Source organism: Octopus bimaculoides, chromosome 27 (genome assembly GCF_046866305.1).
Source record: "Octopus bimaculoides isolate indiv1 chromosome 27, ASM4686630v1, whole genome shotgun sequence".
NCBI lineage: Eukaryota > Metazoa > Mollusca > Cephalopoda > Octopoda > Octopodidae > Octopus > Octopus bimaculoides.
This window is the reverse complement of record NC_142954.1, coordinates 15,400,197-15,420,295: the sequence shown is the minus strand read 5'-3', so window position 1 is coordinate 15,420,295 and position 20,099 is coordinate 15,400,197.

The following is a 20,099-nucleotide window of genomic DNA, read 5'->3' as shown; positions in this document are numbered from 1 at the left end:
TTCAACCCAATTTCTGTGAATAGATGCCGGTAGATATTTGAAACGTGGCCTCGTTTGATATCAGGGTTTACAAAATCAACCATTATAGACTACCTTCTCGCTTGATTGGTTCCGTTGCATGTTGACTCACTGGCCGCAGGCACAACGTGAAACAAGCAGAAGGTAGGTGCGAGTAGAAAGTGTGTGCGCATGCCCGTCGCTAAGCGGGTGCACGAGACGGCACTATTCAATGGTACACCCTCAGATTTGCAGTGGTACGCTTATTTTGAAACTTTACAAATTTGTGCCCACCCAGAATGATCCGAAGCCGCCTCCATCCCCAAAGCACCAACATTTGTTGACGGAGCTGGTTATACCACTATTCTATATTCATACTTTAACCTGATGGTGCTTTATTTTACTGGGAAGCAATACTACTGTATTGCACTATTTAATAATTTTTTTCTTTGAAAACTTTTTCACTGTTCTCGGTCTGTTAACGGCCAGGCGTTCAGAAGAGTATGCTGGCATTGAAGTAGAACCATCTGAAATTTTGTCCAGGTGAATTCTAGACGAAGAGAACAAATCAAATTTACGTTAACAAACGTAATTTGGAAAGTTCGAAACCTAGGTCCTAGATTATCCACATCTGGATTGTACATTTATTTAATGTTCTTCCTACAGGTGAAATTTTTTATGTTCGCCGCCCGCAAATATCTTTGCTAGTATAGATATACAGTGAAGCACTACTATAGCGTCGTATATTATCGACTGCTATTTCCAGTATATATTGGTGCATTGTTGTACCACTATTTTATATATATATATATATATATATATATATATATATATATATATATATATATATATATATATATATATATATATATATATATATATATATATATTGTTGAAGTCTTAAGAATTTATAAGCTTCAAGAATGAGAAGCAATTTTTTTTTTTTTAGAATAGTGGAGCTCGAAACAAATGATAAATTCATAAATGGTAGCATGTAAATATTATATTGTGAAAACTCTTTGGACAGAAAAGGTCGAAGGCGGTCCGAGGGTTCGAACCTCCTTCGTGATCGGCTATACAAAAGAAAAATGAATTATTTCACGTTCTCCCAAAGTTTCTAAATTCTTATGACGTCAACAACATCCAATTCTCGCTGGTAAAAATAAAATTTCTAAAATGGAAAGCGTAATTCGAAATATTGCTTTGATCCAATGGTAGAACGTCCGTCTGTCATATCTTCAGAAATTGCGGGTTCGATTCCCACAGGCAGACTTCAACTCATTTTCTTTCCAAAGGGTTTTGACCCAATATTTACACGCTCTTACTTATAGCTTTATCAATAATTTCGAGATCCACTGTTTCAAAAAAGATATATAGAACGTGAAATAATTCATTTTTTTGTATAGCCGATCACGAAGGAGGCTCGAACCCGCGGACCGCCTTCGACCTTTTCTGTCCAAAGAGTTTTCACAATATAATATTTATATGCTACCATTTATGAATTTATCATTTGTTTCGAGCTCCAGTATTCCAAGAAAAAAAAGACAGAAAAGTTCATTGGCTGACTACGATACTTTTATGGAATGTGACCAAATGAAGTCTATTTTTCAACATGGTCCCCCTTGCGGTCCACACGCTTCTTCCATCGGTGTTGCAGTTATTGGATGCCATTGGGGAAGAAGCTATCATCCTGTTGGTCAAAAAGTCATCAACAACAGATATGACGTCATCACTATTGCGATACTTGTCCCCAGTCAGGTTTTTTTTTTCTGTTCATGTTGGAGAACAGATGAAAATGAGATGTGGCCAAATCAGGAGAATAAGACGGTTGATCAACCAGTTCAAAGCTACAGTCATGCACAGTTGGCATTGAAACCAACGATTTGTGTGGCTGGGGCATTATCCTGGTGAAACGAACCGTTTCGTCAGTTTTCCTGGGCGTCTTTTGTAACTGCCTCAGCATGTTAGCATGAACTTTTCAACCCATCCTCGCATTACTGTGTTTTTGACAAGGACTTTGAAAGTGACTTCGAAGTTTCGGTTTACTTACGCCACTATGAGTTTCCATGAGATTTTTTGTCTTTTTTTATTTATTTATTTATTTATTTATTTTTGTAAAGCATAAATTATATTAAATATCCAAGAAGGCTCCAAGATTCATTTATTTCGCTGTCAAACTTATGTCACGTGTATCACGCGTATCAGTCACGTGTGAGAGTTAAAAAGAAAAATGAATAATTCACTACTGAAAAAAATACTTATCTATTTGGCAGGAAATAAAGTCCTTTCATTTTGGGGGATGGAATGAAGTGGGGGGTGGGGGTTCTATTTTCAAATTCCATGTTTCAGACTTAAAGTTTTGAGTTATCAAAATTAGATCAATTAAAAATATGGCGTCGATGCCAAAGATATTAGTTAATTTGAACACTCCGACCGACATTCTTTTGTTTGTTCTTCCAAAGAATCTGGGTAATTTTCTTTAAACATGTGGGATTCCATTATTGTATGGGATTGATATAAAAATTCATTCAATACGAAGATAGAAATAACAGGCTTTAATTGCAAATTACATTAGTTTCTGCAGCAGACACCAGCTTTAAGTTGCTGCTTTTACATTTATATATCATTACATAAAATTATTCTTTAGAATAACTCTACAAATAAATGATTCTGCGACAGCTATGTGTTGGTGTTTCAAGCATTCCTCTTGATGGAACAAGCGCCAACGTAGATGTCGCTGTATCATATTTAATTGTAGAGTTATTCTAGAGAATAATTTTATGCAACGATGTATAAATGTAAACGCAGCAATTTAGAGCTGGTGTTTGGTGCAGAAACAAATGTTGTAATTTGCAATTAAAACCTATTCTTTCCACATTCGTGTTGAATAAATTTGTATGAGCTAGTTTCTGTTCTCCTTTTCCAACAGAAACTAGATCAATTCTTGCCTGTGACATCTGACACTATCTCCAAACACAATCTCGCATCACCGTTTCCTATGAATACTAATTCCACATCGACATTGTTCCTTTTCTCTTCTTTTTCTTGTTTTTTCTTATTGTCTTGTTTTTCTTTTTCTTTCCACTTATAATTTTTCTTCGTCTTCTTCCTCTTCTTTTTCTTAATCCTCTTTCATTCTCTTCAATCCTTCCATCTTACCCGACTTCTTCTTCTTCTTCTTCTTCTTCTTCTTCTTCTTCTTCTTCTTCTTCTTCTTCTTCTTCTTCTTCTTCTTCTTCTCCTCCTCCTCCTCCTCCTCCTCCTCCTCTTCCTTCTACACCCCACCTTTCTCTCAACACCCTCCTATCTCCACCTCTGTCTCGCACACACATTATCTATCCCCTCCTTCTCCCTGTCCCTCTACCCTCTCTCTCTCCCTCCCTTACACACGCATTCTCCCTCGACCTCCTTTCTCTCCCTCTCTTCCCACTCTCTTTCACTTTCTTTTCCCATTTCTTCCTATCTTTCTCCATGTCTGTCTCCCTGTTTCTCTCTCTCTCTCACACTCTTCGTCCCTGTCTCTTTCCCTCACCCTCCAAACTCCCTCCCTCTATCCCTCTTCCTCTCCACCCCCCTCTCTCTCTCTACTTCGCATCTCTGTGTTCCTCTCCTCTCTCTCCTCACCCCTCGCTCTCTCCCACCCCATTTCCATTCACTTCCTCTCCCGCTCCTCTCTCTCCCTCCGCATTCTTTCCCACTCTCCCCATTCTCCTTTCCTCTTGTCATCCCCGATTATATAAACCGACTTTAAACCAGAAATCCACCCAAAAGAGTCATCGAACCCTCACCAACCAACTCCATTAAGTCAACAATAATTTTAACTCTTCTCTTAATTTGACATTTCCTACTAATTATTATTAATTACAAAATTAACGAATGGGCCTCTACGTGATCACTGTACGAGCTGGAAATAGCAGCCAAGTAACTTGCTCCTAAAAAGCACACCTTACTGTTTTCGAAAAGGATCGCTAGATAAGGTAGAAATAACAGAGCTGATAAATAGCTATTTCCCTCCCGCCTAACCACATGATTCTGGGTTCAATTCCACTGCGTGGCACCTTGGGCAGATTTCTTCTGTTATGGTCCCGGGCCGACCAAAGCCTTGAAAGTGGATTTGGTAGACGGAAACTTAAGGAATCCTGTCACATGTGTGTGTGTGTGTGTGTGTGTGTGTGTGTGTGTGTGTACCTTTGTGTTTGTGTTTGTCCCCCAAAGCTTGACAACTGGTGTTGGTGTGTTTATAACCCCGTGACTTAACGGTTCGGTAAAAGAGACCGATAGAATAAGTATCGGGGTTAAACGAATGTTTTAGTTAGATCTACAAAAGTGACAAAAAGGTCTCGGTTCTACTCATGAGCCTCTTCCTGCAGTTGCCTTAGGCTGAAAATCATATCCACTGTACCTCTACCAGCTCGAAATCCACACTGGGGTTCAGGCAACACCAAGCTGGTCATGGCACCATTGAATCTGTTTAAGATAACCCTTTGAAGGATCTTCCTGGCAACACACAAAAGGGAGATACCTCTATGGCTGTCATATTCACATTTGTTGCGTTTGTACTTATAAAGATGGACAACAGAAGCGTCTTTAAACTCCTGTGGGATTGAACCTGATTCCCAGATTAAGAAGAGTTCACATAATTCGTTCAGCAGGAGATTGCTACAACATTAATATGTCTCGGCTGGTGTGCCATCGTTCCCAGCCAACTTTCCATTCGTGAGCTGTTTCATGGTAATTTTTTTATCTCAACATTTGATGGAGCAGCTGACAGTTCTTCAAGGATATGCCTCTGTGGTAGGTTGTTGGTCAGTTCTTCATCAACAATTGAGTCCATATTCAGAGCATTTGGAAAATGCTCTGCCCAGCGCTTCGTGATCTTTTTATCTTTCAGAAGATTACTCTCAATTGAAAGTATGGAAGCTGGGCCACCAGACACAGGTCCAAAAATACTCTTTAAGTTCTGATAGAATGATTTGGAGTCACATCTTTACGCCGCATCCTGCAAATCTTGTGCCTTCTTTTGCCACCATGTCTATTTCATTTGCTTCAATTGAGATTGGCATATACTACCTGCCATTTTAAACTCGTTGTGTTTTGTGGTATTAATTTTATTTAACATCTATTGGCAGTGGCACTTGCGCATATTGTCCAAAAGAGATCTGTTTGGAACATTTGAGTCGAACCAATCTTGACGCTTCCTCTTAACAAACCCGAGTGTTTCACAAGGTACTCAAATACAACATTTTTAAAAGCAGATCACGGTGATTCAATATCTGTGTTGTCTGAAATGTCAGCAAGTTTGTTGTCACAGGTTATTTTACTCGTTTCAGCCATGCGGCTGTGGTCATACTAGAGCACCACTATAATATATATATATATATATATATATATATATATATATATATATATATATATATATATATAAATAATACATTTCTAAATTCCCTTCATGGGACTGTCACATTAAGTTGACAGCATACAGCTACTTTATATATATATATATATATATATATAAACATATGCATATTTTAAAATACACGCACGCACACACACACACACACACACACACACACACACATATAAGAAGAGATTTTTTTCAGTTACAGTTTCTATATACCAAATCCACTTACAATGCTTTGGTCGGCCCGTGGCTATAGTAGAATATACTTGCTGAAGGTGCCGTGCAATGGAACTGAACTCAAGACCACGTGGTTGGCAAACAAGCTTCTCAGCCCCGTAGCCATACCTGCACCTTGTTTTATAATATTCCAAAGTTTCTTTTGCTCACTATTTTATCGATATTCTTCTATTTTATTGGGCTGCGTCTACGCCAGGGGGCACCACAGCATCGAAAGGTTTTCTATAGTCGATTGTATCGATCTTAGTAGTTTTTCTGGTATTTGTTTTATTGATAATGTCTCTGGCGAATGGTGTTAAGTCGATCAGTGTTTAGAGGGACGATGACCGAGACGGAAAGAACCAAATACTACAGAATTCCACTGTTTGGTGCGCCGATTCAGTTATATCTCGCTGAGACACGCGTATACACACACACACACACACACACACACACACACACACACACACACACACACACACACACACACACCGGCAAACCAACCAACCGGCAAACCAACCACCAACCGGCAAACCAACCACCAACCGGCAAACGAATCAACCAACCAGCCAACCAGCCAACCCACCAACCAGCAAACCAACCAGCCTGCAAACCAACCAACCAGCAAACCAACCAACCAACCAACCAGCAAACCAACCAACAAACCAACCAACAAACCAACCAACCAACCAGCCAGCCAACCAACCGGCAAAGCAATGGGCTTCTTTCAGTTCCCGTCCACCAAATCCACTCACGAGGCTACAAAAGACACTTGCCCAAGGTGCCACGCATATTTCCTAATCCTTGACTTTGAATATTTGATAAAATAAACAAACACCTGGAAACCGTAATGTTTTATAAAAGTCACTTCATGTAAGAAATATAAAAACACTTACTTAACCAGTTCGATTAAAGGGGAAAAAATAAAAATAATCTTTAAGCATGCGTCCGTGCGCTTTCCACTTTTCCCTTTTACCTGCATTCATTGATTTGCATGGATTCTTAACCCCAATTTTATATTATATATATTATATTATTATATATTACCTGTTTATCTATCTATCGATATATATGTATGTACGTATATATATATATATATGTGTGTATGAATGTGTGTGTGTGTATGTATATATATATGGGAGAATATACAAATAATAACAACAGACGAGGACAGGTGGTGTAAATAACAAAAGTATATATTAGTATGACGCTCGGGAATACGGAAAGTCTTTGACGTTTCGAGCTACGCTCTTCAACAGAAAGAATACGGAGACAAGGAGAAAAACACGGAGAAAAAAAATTGAATAGTGTTCAATCAACAGTCAATCATAATATATATATTAATATATATATATATATATATATATATATATATATATATATGACGGGCTTCTACGCAGTTTACTTGCACCTAATTATTAACTCACAGGTCACTGCTCGAACCTGAGCTATAGCAGAAGACACCTACTGAAGGTGCGCCGTACAGTGGGATGGAACCCAAAACCACATGGTTGCGAAGCAAGCTTCTTAAACACTTAGTCGTATGCACAGAAATCCCTGACAGCACAGCATGACTGGCAGCGAGGGTCCCGGGTCAGGTACGGAAATGATGTCCACCGAACCCGTCCGAAATGGTCACAGGGTGACGAAACCATTCTGTATACATTCGTTCTATATTTGAGTGTTATTCACTTGTCGAGTAATGTCTCAAGGGATGCCGTGGCGTGCATGACGGATTCCACTATGAGATTAGGGAGAGAAAGGAGAAGAGAGAGAGAGAGAGAGAGAGAGAGAGAGAGAGAGAGAGAGAGAGAGAAAGGAGAAGAAAGAGAGAGAGAGAGAAATGAGAAGAAAGAGAGAGAGAGAAAGGAGAAGAGAGAGAGAGAGAGAGAGAGAGAGAGAGAGAAAGAGAGAGAGAGAGAGAGAAAGGAGAAGAAAGAGAGAGAGAGAGAAAAGAGAAGAAAGAGAGAGAGAGAAAGGAGAAGAGAGAGATAGAGAAAGGAGAGAATGAGAGAGAGAAAGAGAGACAGACAGACAGACAGACAGACAGACAGACAGACAGACAGACAGACAGACAAACAGAGGTACTGTATCCCAGTAAATACAGTGAAAGCGTCAATGAGAAAGGAGGGGTGGGTCGGATGGATTGGGTAACTTTCAACCTGACCTCATAGGCTGGGAAACGTAGCTACGGTTGTGATAACCTACGGTACTTGAACTTTGTGGCCAGAGTAATACAGAGCATTCGGTGTTCCTTGATTGGCTGCATTCATCAGCCTTATTTGCAAATAATTTCGTGGAAAGACGATTCTGTTGTTTGAACAACTGAAACCTCATCATCAAGCGACGGAGAACCATTCCATGTTAGTTGTAGTAGCAGTATCAGAAGCACCTGCAATACCTGTAGTAGTAGTAGTAGTAGTAGTAGTAGTAGTAGTAGTAGTAGTAGTAGTAGTAGTAGTAATAATAGTGGTAGTAATAGCAACAGCAGCAGCAGCAGCAGCAGCAGTAGTAGTAGTAGTAGTAGTAGTAGTAGTAGTAGTAGTAGTAGTAGTAGTAGTAGTAAATACAGTAGACGGGTTTGTTTTCTTCCATCAGTAACATCCGCTTAAGTGGGTTTCTTTGTTGACGATAATGAAGAATGCTAAAAGATGCTTCACATGCACGTTTTACAGGAGGAGGAGGACAACGAGGAGGAGGGCAACGAGGAGGAGGAGGAGACTCGAATTATTATTTCGCTGGCCTTTATCACTTTTGTTGCCTTTTGCTGCTTAGCAAGTTACCAAGAGATATTTATATAGTACTGTCGGCGGATTGGCTTCGGTCAATTCCGTAAAGAATGAACGAAAAAGAAATGTATTTATCAGCTGATAACATAATAGAATTATCGACGATCTATTTACGAAACAGCTCTCTTCCAGTTAGAAGGTCCATTAGAACAGCAATTAGAGGGGATGTTTATGGGTTCACCATTAACGGCACTAATTGCTGACTTTGCTGTGAAAAACATACTCGTACACTTACACAAATAAATACATACATAATACTTATGTGTGTGTGTGTGTGTGTGTGTGTGTGTGTGTGTGTGTGTGTGTGTGTGTGTATGTATATATATATATATATATATATATATATATATATATATATATATATATTGGGAGAATTCACAAAAAAACAGCAGACGAAAACAGGTGGTGTTGAAAACAAATAGATGTATTAGTATAACGTTCGGGATTGAGAAAGTCTTTAACGTTTCGAGCCTACGCTCTTCTACAGAAAGGAACACGGAAAGAAAGAAAGAAAGAGAGAAACAAAGAGAGAAAAAAAAGGAGAATATATATACATATATTATGCACACATATACGGCTGTGTGGTAAGTAGCTTGTACCCAACCACATGGTTCCGTGTTCAGTCCCACTGCGTAGCACATTAAGCGACCGTGTGGATTTGGTAGACGGAAACTGAAAGAAGCCCGTCATATGTGTGTGTGTGTGTGTATGCATTTGTGTGTTTCCCCACCCCATCGATTATCAAGCGATGGGGTGGGGGAAAGAGACCGATAGAATAAGTACTAGGCTTACAGAGAATAAGTTCTAGAGTCAATTTGTTCGACTAAGACTCCTTAAGATAGAGCTCCAGCATGGCCACAGTCAAAATGACTGAAACAAGTAAAAGAGTAAAAGAATATATATATATAAATATTATTACAATATAATAATATCATTTTCTAGCGAAATAAAGCACCATAGAGGTAGAATTATAGATAGGAATTGTGGCACAACAAGGTACCAAGTTTTGCTGGAAATAGCAGTCGATAACCGTTCGACGCAAAGTAGAGCTTCACTGAATATATACTTTTCTACTCTACGCACAAGGTTCGAAATTTTGGGGGAGGTGGGGCCAGTCGATTAGATCGACCCCAGTACGCAACTGATACTTAATTTATCGACTCCGAAAGGATGAAAGGCAAAGTCGACCTCTGTGGAATATGAGCTCAGAACGTAAAGACAAACGAAATACCGCTTAGCATTTCGTCCGGCGTGCTAACGTTTCTTATTTCTTTATTGCCCACAAGGGGCTAAACATAGAGGAGACAAACAAGGACAGACAAAGGGATTAAGGATTATATCGACCTCAGTGCGTAACTGGTACTTATTTAATCGACCCCGAAGGATGAAAGGCAAAGTTGACCTCGGCAGAATTTAAACTCAGAACGTAACAGCAGACGAAATACCGCTGAGCATTTCGCCCGACGCACTGACGTCTCTGCCAGCTCACCGCCTTCTTCAATGAATGTATAGAGGCAAAGACGTATGCGGGCGGCGAATATATATATTCTCACAATCATCATTATAATTATGCTTTAAAATGATGGTAATCGTTATTTTCAATGAAGGTGATTGATGCTTGAATTCTTATTCTCAGATGTTGCCTAGCTTCTCTAAAAAACTAAGATTCCTAACCAATGTGTAGGTTCTGCTCTCAGAGGAAGCCATATCGGCAATGAAAGACATCAAAACGATTATGGAGCTTGCCAAGGTTAAAGTACATGAACACATACCGTTCGGTGCCACTTTTAATCAAAATAGTAGTTCTGTACCAATCCAGAACGATTATAGTTTTAACGGTTTTTAACTGTAGTTCTCAACCCAAATCCATGTAAGATTTTGTTCTTAAAATTTATGCACAATTAATAGGTTATACCTCTACTGTAACAATTTTTTAAATACAATTCCTGATTTAGTTGGTACTCCGTCGCTTACGACGTTGAGGGTTCCAGTTGATCCGATCAACGGAACAGCCTGCTCGTGAAATTAACGTGCAAGTGGCTGAGCACTCCACACACACATGTACCCTTATCGTAGTTCTCGGAGATATTCAGCGTGACACAGTGTGACAAGACTGACCCTTTGAAATACAGGCACGACAGAAACAGGAAGTAAGAGTGAGAGAAAGTTGTGGTGAAAGAGTACAGCAGGGTTCGCCACCATCCCCTGCCGGAGCCTCGTGGAGCTTTAGGTGTTTTCGCTCAATAAACACTCACAACGCCCGGTCTGAGAATCGAAACCGCGATCCAATGATCGCGAGTCCGCTACCCTAACCCCTGAGCCATTGTGCCTCCACACAATTCCTAATATTTAATTTTTAAAATACAATAGGATCTTTTTAAAAAACATTGAATGGCTATGATACATACATACACACATATACATACACGCATACATACATACACACATACATATATACATACATACACACATACACGTACATACATACATGCATATACACACATATACATACACACATGCATACATACACATCTACATACATACACACATACTTACACGCACACGCACTCACACATACATACATACATACATACATACATACATACATACATACATACATACATACGTATATATACACACATACATATCTGTAAAACGATCCAGAAGTTTATCATTTAGATATATATATCTAGATATGCAACTATATGCATGAGAATACATGCATAAAACATACAGATCTGCACATACATAGGCGCAGGAGTGGCTGTGTGGTAAGTAGCTTGCTTACCAACCACATGGTTCCGGGTTCAGTCCCACTGCGTGGCACCTCACTTTGGGCAAGTGTCTTCTACTATAGCCTCGGGCCGACCAAAGCCTTGTGAGTGGATTTGGTAGACGGAAACTGAAAGAAGCCCGTTGTATATATGTATATATATATATATATATGTATGTGTGTGTATATGTTTGTGTATCTGTGTTTGTCTCCCAGTATTGCTTGACAACCGATGGTTGTGTGTTTACGTCCCCGTAACATAGCGGTTCGGCAAAAAAGACCGATAGAATAAGTACTAGGCTTACAAAGAATAAGTCGATTTGCTCGACTAAAGGCGGTGCTCCAGCATGGCCGCAGTCAAATGACTGAAACAAGTAAAAGAGTAAAAGAGAGTAAAGAGTATACATACATGCATACATACATACATATATACATATAAAAATACCGTTACTGATGTTGAAATTCCAGTGAAGGAACCTTGGATCTAGGTTAGAAACCGGTTCTTTCTCTATTGGCAAGAAATCTTGAAATAAACTCAATAATGATATACATACATACATACACACATACATACATACATACATACATACATACATACATACGTACGTACGTACATACATGCATACATACATACATACGTACATACATACATACATACATGAATACATACACACACATACATACATACATACATACACACATACATACATACATACATACGTACATACATACATACATACATACATACATACATGTGTGTGCAGTGGAAGATTTGGAGGAATTGGTTGGCTCTGTAGGCTAGAATAGAGGACACTTGCCCAAGCTGCCATGCAGTAGAACGGAACCCCAAAACCATGCGACTACGAAGCGAACTTCTTAACTACACAGCCTCCACTGCACCTGTGTGTGTCTGCAATATCTGTGCGTCTCCATCATAGAACAACCCTCTCACCTTCCGACTACCTCTCTCACCCTCCTACTACCTCTCTCATTTCCTCGCTTCCTTTCTCCACTAACTCTCTCTCTCTCTCTCTCTCTCTCTCTCTGTCTTTTTATCTTTTCCTTTTCCTAGCTCATACATTCTCCACCATCGTCCTTTTCATTTCTCTCACCATTTCTCATAATTTGTGCTTCTATTTTTATTTATTTATCCTCCTCCTCCTCCTCCTTCTCCTCCTCCTCCTTCTCCTCCTCCTCCTCCTCCTCCTCCTCCTCCTCCTCCTCCCCATCTCCCTCTGTATTTCTCTCCCTGCCACTCTCTGTCTCTGTCCACCTCTGTTCTGCTTCACATCAAAAGTAATTATGAAAACATATTTTAATCGTTATGATGGGCTGTTAACATGCAAAAACAGATATGTGTGGGGGTGTAGGGGGGTGTAGGGGGGGTGTAGGGGGGTGTAGGGGGGTGTGGGGGGTTGGAGGTAAATTACAATCATAACTACTCACACGTCACCAAACATACGTATGTGTGTGTACATGCATATATATGTGTGTGTGTGTGTGTGTGTGTGTGTGTGTGTGTGTATACATAGAAATATATGTATATACATATGTATATATATATATGTGTGTGTGTATATATATATATATATATATATATATATATGTGTGTGTGTGTGTGTGTGTGTGTGTGTGTATGTATATAGACAATTAAGCCCAAAACAAACGAAGAAAAGAAACAAGAACGCTTAGACGTGGCACGTGCAGAGTATTAACAGACGCTCAGGAAAGGTAAGAATGTTAGTTTTATGTTTCGAGCAAAGCTCTTCTTCAGAAGCAGGAGACAGAGGAAAGTCCAAGAGAAAAGGAAGACGGAGAAAAATCGCCAACAATCCACATGTAGTAACACATACAGATATATATATATATATACGAGTATATATACAGGAGGCCACTAGGTGGACTGGTAATGTGCTAGAAGAAGATCACATGTCATGTGTCTACTAAGACCGAATAATTCTCAAAGGGAATTTAGCGAAGCAACAAAAACGTAAAGCGGGCAAGACCAGTGAAAATTACACAAAAAATACAATTATCTGCAAACATGTTTCGAAATTAACATTTTCTTACCGAAAATATCTTTTTCTCATCAGTACAGAACGTTGGATAGATGTAATTTATAGAATCGTATACTAAGTTGTATTCCACAAGGAAAGCACGTGTATACGGTTCAAAAAATTATACCTTCTACGGCAAAATTCAAAAGTCCTCGTTTTTGTGCGCTAAATCCGTAAATATCTCCGCAGAAAAAATGTTCCACATCGGATATAGTAACGCTGAGAATTTGGTTATGGTTAATTAAACAATGGGGTAAAAAATTGGATATTAATTAATATCAATTTAATACCAGGTAACTAGCACATTAAAAGAATCAGGGAGATTCAGAAAAAATACTCATTGTTTAATTTACATATATATATAAATACCCCATTGTTTAATTTATAAATATATATATATATGGGAGAATTTACGAAAAAAACAACAGACGAAGACAGGTGGTGTAAACAACAAATGGATGTATTAGTTTAACGCTCGGGAATAGAGAACGTCTTTGACGTTTCGAGCCCACGCTCTTCAACTGAAAGGAACACAGAAAGAAACAAGGAGAGAAAAATATAAATGTAGTGGTCAGCGATCTATCATGGCGAATGATCACACAGTAGGATCACACAGGAGAGCTAAGAAAAAGGGGAGATAACAAAAAAGTGGTGAACCCAAGATGAGAGGCTGCGTGTGTGTGAGAGAATGCTGGTGATCTTAATTTATGCATGTGTGTATGTAGGTGTGAAGGTGTGAAAATGTGGGGAGGGAATTGGTCAGTGCTGGTGTGTGCGTGGTGGTGTGTTGTGAAGTGATGTGTTGTGTGATATGGTGAAGCGTGGTGTGATGTGAGGGTGTTGGGAGGCGTGGGAGGCGAAGGCGGGGGAAAGCATGGGTGGAGTGTGGGTTAGGCTGAGGGTGGGGGTAGAGGTAGGGGTATGTGATACATATACATATACATATATGTGTGTGTTTGATGCTCGAAATGAGAAGTAGATAGACAGCCGACAACTGATGAAGTCTTATTCTTTGTGTTACTTTGTCCTGTTTTCCATTTGTTTCTCTCGTTGTTTGCGTATTGAACTCATTTGTATTCGTATTTCATGTTGTTTACTGTTGGTGACGTCCTGTACCCATATATGCATATGTGTATACACACACACACACGCACACACATACACACATATATATATGGATATGAATACTTATATATATAATATATATTTATAATATATAAAAAAATATACATATACATATATATACATACATACATCCATCTATATATACATACATACATACGTTGAACAACAAAAGAACTATAGAAGGCAAGAGAGAAGGGACTGCATCTACTTCGGCGGTGATGAATATTGCAGTTGTGCAGTTGTTCCATCAACGAATTAAGTATTTAACCAATCCATATTCTATATTATCTAGTAACAGCTGGCTGAGTACCCCACAGACTTGTATGCTTAATGGAATTCTCAATCACTCACAGCCTTCCACTGTCACTGAGTGCTTGACTTACTGATTGCTAAGTACAATCTCTCTCTCTCTCTCACACACATACACACGCGCGCGCACAGACACACACACCCTCACACACACTCACTCCTACTCTATGTGCGTGTGTGTGGAGAGAAAGATATATATATATATATATATATATATATATATATATATATATATATATACATGTATACATTCACACACACAAAAGCACAACATACGCAACACCCGCAACATGCACATACACACACTACGCCCCTCTCTCTCTCTCTCTCTCTCTCTCTCTCTCTCTCTCTCTCTCTCTCTCTCTCTCTCTCTCTCTTTATATATGTATATATATATATATATATATATATAGATAGATAGATAGATAGATAGATAGATAGATAGATAGATAGATAGACAGGTGCAGGAGTGGAAAGCTTGCTTACCAACCATATGGTTCCGGGTTCAGTCCCACAGCGTTGCACTTTGGGCAAGTGTCTTCTATAATAGCGTCGAGCCAACCAAATCCTTGTGAGTGGATTTGCTAGACGGAAACTAGAAGAAACCCGCCGTGTGTGTGTGTGTGTGTGTGTGTGTGTGTGTGTGTGTGTGTGTGTGTGTGTGTGTGCGTGTGTCTGTGTCTGTGTCTGTGTGTGTCTGTGTTGGTCCCACCACCATCGCTTGACAACCGCTGTTGCTGTGTTTACGTCCCCATAACTTAGCGGTTCGGCATAACAGATCGATAGAATAAGAACAAGGCTTACAAAGAATAAGGCCAGGGGTCGATTTCTCCGACTAAAAGGCGGTGCTCCAGCACGGCCACAGTCAAATGGCTGAAACAATTGAAAGAATAGAAGAATATATAGACAGACAGACAGGCAGACAGACAGACAGATAGATAGATAGATAGATAGATAGATAGATAGATAGATAGATAGATAGATAGATAGATAGATTTCTTTATTAGCCACGCAGGGTCGAACACAGACGAGAAAATACAATGTAGGAGATAACAAAGTGTCGTTTTTAACAAATGGAGTTCTTAAAAGCGGGGAGTAAATATAATACTGACTAGGGTTATCCGTGGAAAGAAAAACCTTCGAAAAATCCACGGTAACCTCGGAAAAGAAAAACATGAGAGCAAAGCGCTCTTTCTCTCTTTGTTTTATAGGACCATGCTCAAGGTGGTTCCGTCATTCATCCCTGCTACCCACGTTTTGTTAAACTTTTCATTAGACAACACTTCCCTCTGTATTCTCACGTTTCTTTTCAAGTGGTACTTGGAAAAGTTGATGAGAGGTTAGCTAGAGAGGAAAGTGTCTGTCTCTAAACCTTTCAAACGAGTCCATCACACACATTCTTTCACCATAGCCAGCAGTACGAGGAAAACTGCCTTGCCTTCCCGGTTAAAGGAAGGTGGCGGGGGCAATATTTAAGATCGATCGATCGATCGATAGATAGATAGACAGGCAGACAGATAGAAAGACAGATAGACAGACTGATAGATAGATAAATAGACAGACAGACTTGTGCTCGCGTGCGCAGTTGCATTCACATCCATACATGCGTACGTTACTTCAAAACGACTGAAAAATTCGCAACGAATCAAGCACGCACACATACACATAAATACACACACACACACACAAACACACACACATAAATCATATAAATACGCACACACTATACACACTAATACACATAGGCAAGCTCACACACAGACACACACACACACACATACATTTACTCAAACACACAGACAACCCTACACATCATATTACTAAGCCATCTTGTGAATTGTTTTGTCTCTTCAATCTTGTTTTACATGTTTTTTCAGCCCTCAACTAACCGGTTCCGACATAATGGACTGCGAATATTCACAGCTGTATCTAACGTCTGCTTCAAGCCGCCTCCTTTTATCAAATTTTCATGACACTCATTCAATATTATATATTCATGAATGGTCCCTGCCATCATTTAGTCAATTCAATGATCCCTGGCATCTCATCGTTTATATCTGTCACTTGTTTGGCAATGTGGGAATCGTTATGCGAGTCGGTCGGTCTGTTAGAAAGAGCAGCTGAATCTCTCATGAACTGTATCCTGCTGTCTTAGAAAAACAAAACAAAAAGCTCTTACATCTATCTATAATAATAAATGCCAAAACGAATTTCTGTGTGTCAGTGTGTCACACTTTGACCCCCACCTCTCTCTCTTACTCTTCAATGACACTTCTTCTACTCCTCTTGCTGGGGTGAGAGTAATATCAGGCATAGAGACGGTGAGGACTGTAATAGATTGACAGTTGAGATGGTAATGGGGCGATACTAATAGTATGAGTTGTAGTTGTGATAGAGGCGGAGGTGACGGTGATGATGGTGGTGATGGTGGTGGTGGTGGTGGTGGTGGTGGTGGTAGGTGAGGCGATCAAGCATGACGGTGATAGTAAGGGATGTGAAAGACAGTGGTGCAAAGGATTTGAAACTGCTTTATGGTTTCGATGTGAAGTGTTCGGCCCACCACCCTCTACAGTAGCTCCTCTGAAGCCCAAAGACAGCACTACCATCATCAAAGAATTAGTGAAGATCCTGCGGCGCTGGCAAGAACACTACACTGATTTATTCGACAACCCATCAGTAGTCGACTATAATGTCTCCGAAAGTCTTCCTGAATGCGATATAAAATTCACAATAGATCGATTACCGTTTTATGATGAGGTGAAACTAGTTCTTAAGCATATTAATGCCGGTAAAGCTCTTGGCCGAGGTGGCCTTCCCGTTGAACAGCTGAAGGCTGGAAGTGAAAAGGTGACACATGTAGTATTGAAACTCATTATCAAGAGCCGGACTTGAACCCTGAACCAAAAGATAGGATTGTTGGCATTTTAGTGTATTCGTTCAAGGATAAAGAAGAGGAATTTGTGATCACTACCATGGAATCATACTTCTGAAAGCTATTGGCCAAGTGCTTGCTAGACTTTGCTGAACAATCTGATGTCATCCTTGAATCTCAAAGTGGCTTTAGATCAGATGGAGGAAGAATCGACATGTTATTCTCCGCTAGACAGATTCAAGAGAAACGTACTGAACAGCAGATGTCCTTATATCAAGTCTTTGTTGGCTTAAAGAAAGCTTTTGATAAAGTTAACAAAGATGCGCTATGGACAATCCTTGGAAATCTCAGATGGCCACTGTTGTGTGTTTTATCAGTTGCACCAAGACATGGAGGCTTCGGTCGTCTTTAAAGGAACATTGCCTGAGGACGTCTCTATTGGCAATGGAGTAAAGCATATATATACTGGTGTGTGGCCTAGTGTTTAGGTGTTTCACTCACAATCGTGAGATCGGGGTTTCGATTCCAGGACAGGGCGTTGCGCTGTGTTCTTGAGCAAAACACTTCATTTCATGTCGCTCTGCGATCACGTCGACATCTGACGTGTGGCACACTCTGCACCTGTACAGGCAATGTCGATTTGATGGTGGGGTGAACAAATATACAACAAAAGTATTTGCTGATCATAAACAAATCATTTGTGCAGTTTGTGCAATAAGAAATTGCACAACCTTCAGCTGTCGTCGACAACAGAAGAGTCTTTATTTGTGTGCGTGAGTCTTTGTACATATATACATACATATATACATATATCCAGGGCTGGGGCAACGCACCATGCGCCCCTTACAAAATTCAGGCTCACAACACAAAAATTCACTGCAACATAATTTATTTTCCTCATCAAGCCCTGCTCCATTTAACATTATCCCAAAACAAATCAAAGAAGAGAAAGATCCCATCGCCTTCAAAGGAAACCTGGACAAGTTTTTCAAAAGATACCAGGCAAGCCACCTATACTTGGATACATCTCAGTCAACAACAGCTCCCTGCTTGAATGGGCCATAATACCACAAAACTTGACTTTAAAAAAATGTCGTTACAGATCGTATCAGGTGCGGCTATTAATTTAGACATGGCTTGGGCCAGTCTTTGTTCGAAGCATATCGAAGTTATGTTATCTAAGTATATATTTCAATCCTTCATTTTAAATATAAATACATACATACATACATAAAATATACAAGCTTGCTTCTCAACCACATAGTTCCGGATTCAGTCCCACTGCTTGGCACCTATAGCCTCGGGTGGATTTGGTAGACGAAAACTGAAAGAAGCCCGTCGTATATATATATATGTGTGTGTGTGTGTGTGTGTGTGTGTGTGTGTGTGTGTGTGTGTGTGTGTGTGTGTGTGTGTACGTATGTATGCATGTTTATGTGTCTGTGTTTGTCCTCCCATCATCGCTTGACAACCGATATTGGTCTGTTTACGTGCCTGCGACTTAGCGGTTCGGCAAAAAAACCAATAGAATAAGTGCTAGGCTTACAAAGAATAAGTCTTGGGGTCGATTTGTTCCACTAAAGGCGGTGCTCCGGCATGGCCACAGTCAAATGGCTGAAACAACTAAAAGAGTAAAAGAGAATACATACATACATACATACACACACAAATATATATATATATATATATATATATATATATATATATATATATATATATATATATATATATATATATATATAATATATATACATATATATGTATATATACTCACACAAGTCTTGTTTAATCTACAGATTAAATGATAGAGACATGTGAAGTGGTGTGTATTGTAATCACGACTAGGTTCTGGGTTAATCTTTTTCTTTTACTAGAGGCTTCTCGTATTTCCTTATTTAAGATCCTTTATATTTGTTTCGAACAATAATCTTTCTAAATCTGTCAACCTTTCAAGGCCTTTCAAGAACAAAATGGCAGACAGCACGCCAATGCTTCTGTTCTGTCGTAGCGACAATGATAAAGGAGATGTCCGCAAAATTTAGTGAAATTAGCATGCTGTTGCTGCAAATTAAACACACCAGGATTAATTAGGAAATATGGGAAATCTTTAATTATTAATATTAAATTCAAACACGGCCTTGTGTTCAATATAATATGTCTAGAAGAAAAGATGTTACCATTCTTTTTCATTCTGTCTGTCTGTCTGTCTGTCTGTCTGTCTGTCTGTCTGTATGTATGTATGTATGTATTATCTCTTTCTCTCTCTTTCTGTCTGCCTGTCTTTTCTTTGTCTCTTTCTTTCCCCACACATACAGTAATAAGATCTATATATCTATTTTTCTATACATATACATACATATACATGCATATATATCTTTATCTATATGTATGTATCTATCTATATACATACACACACACACATACACACACACACACACACACACACATATATATATATATATATATATATATATATATATATATATATATATATATATATATATATATATATATATATGTATGTATGTATGTATGTATGTATGTATGTATGAATGTATAT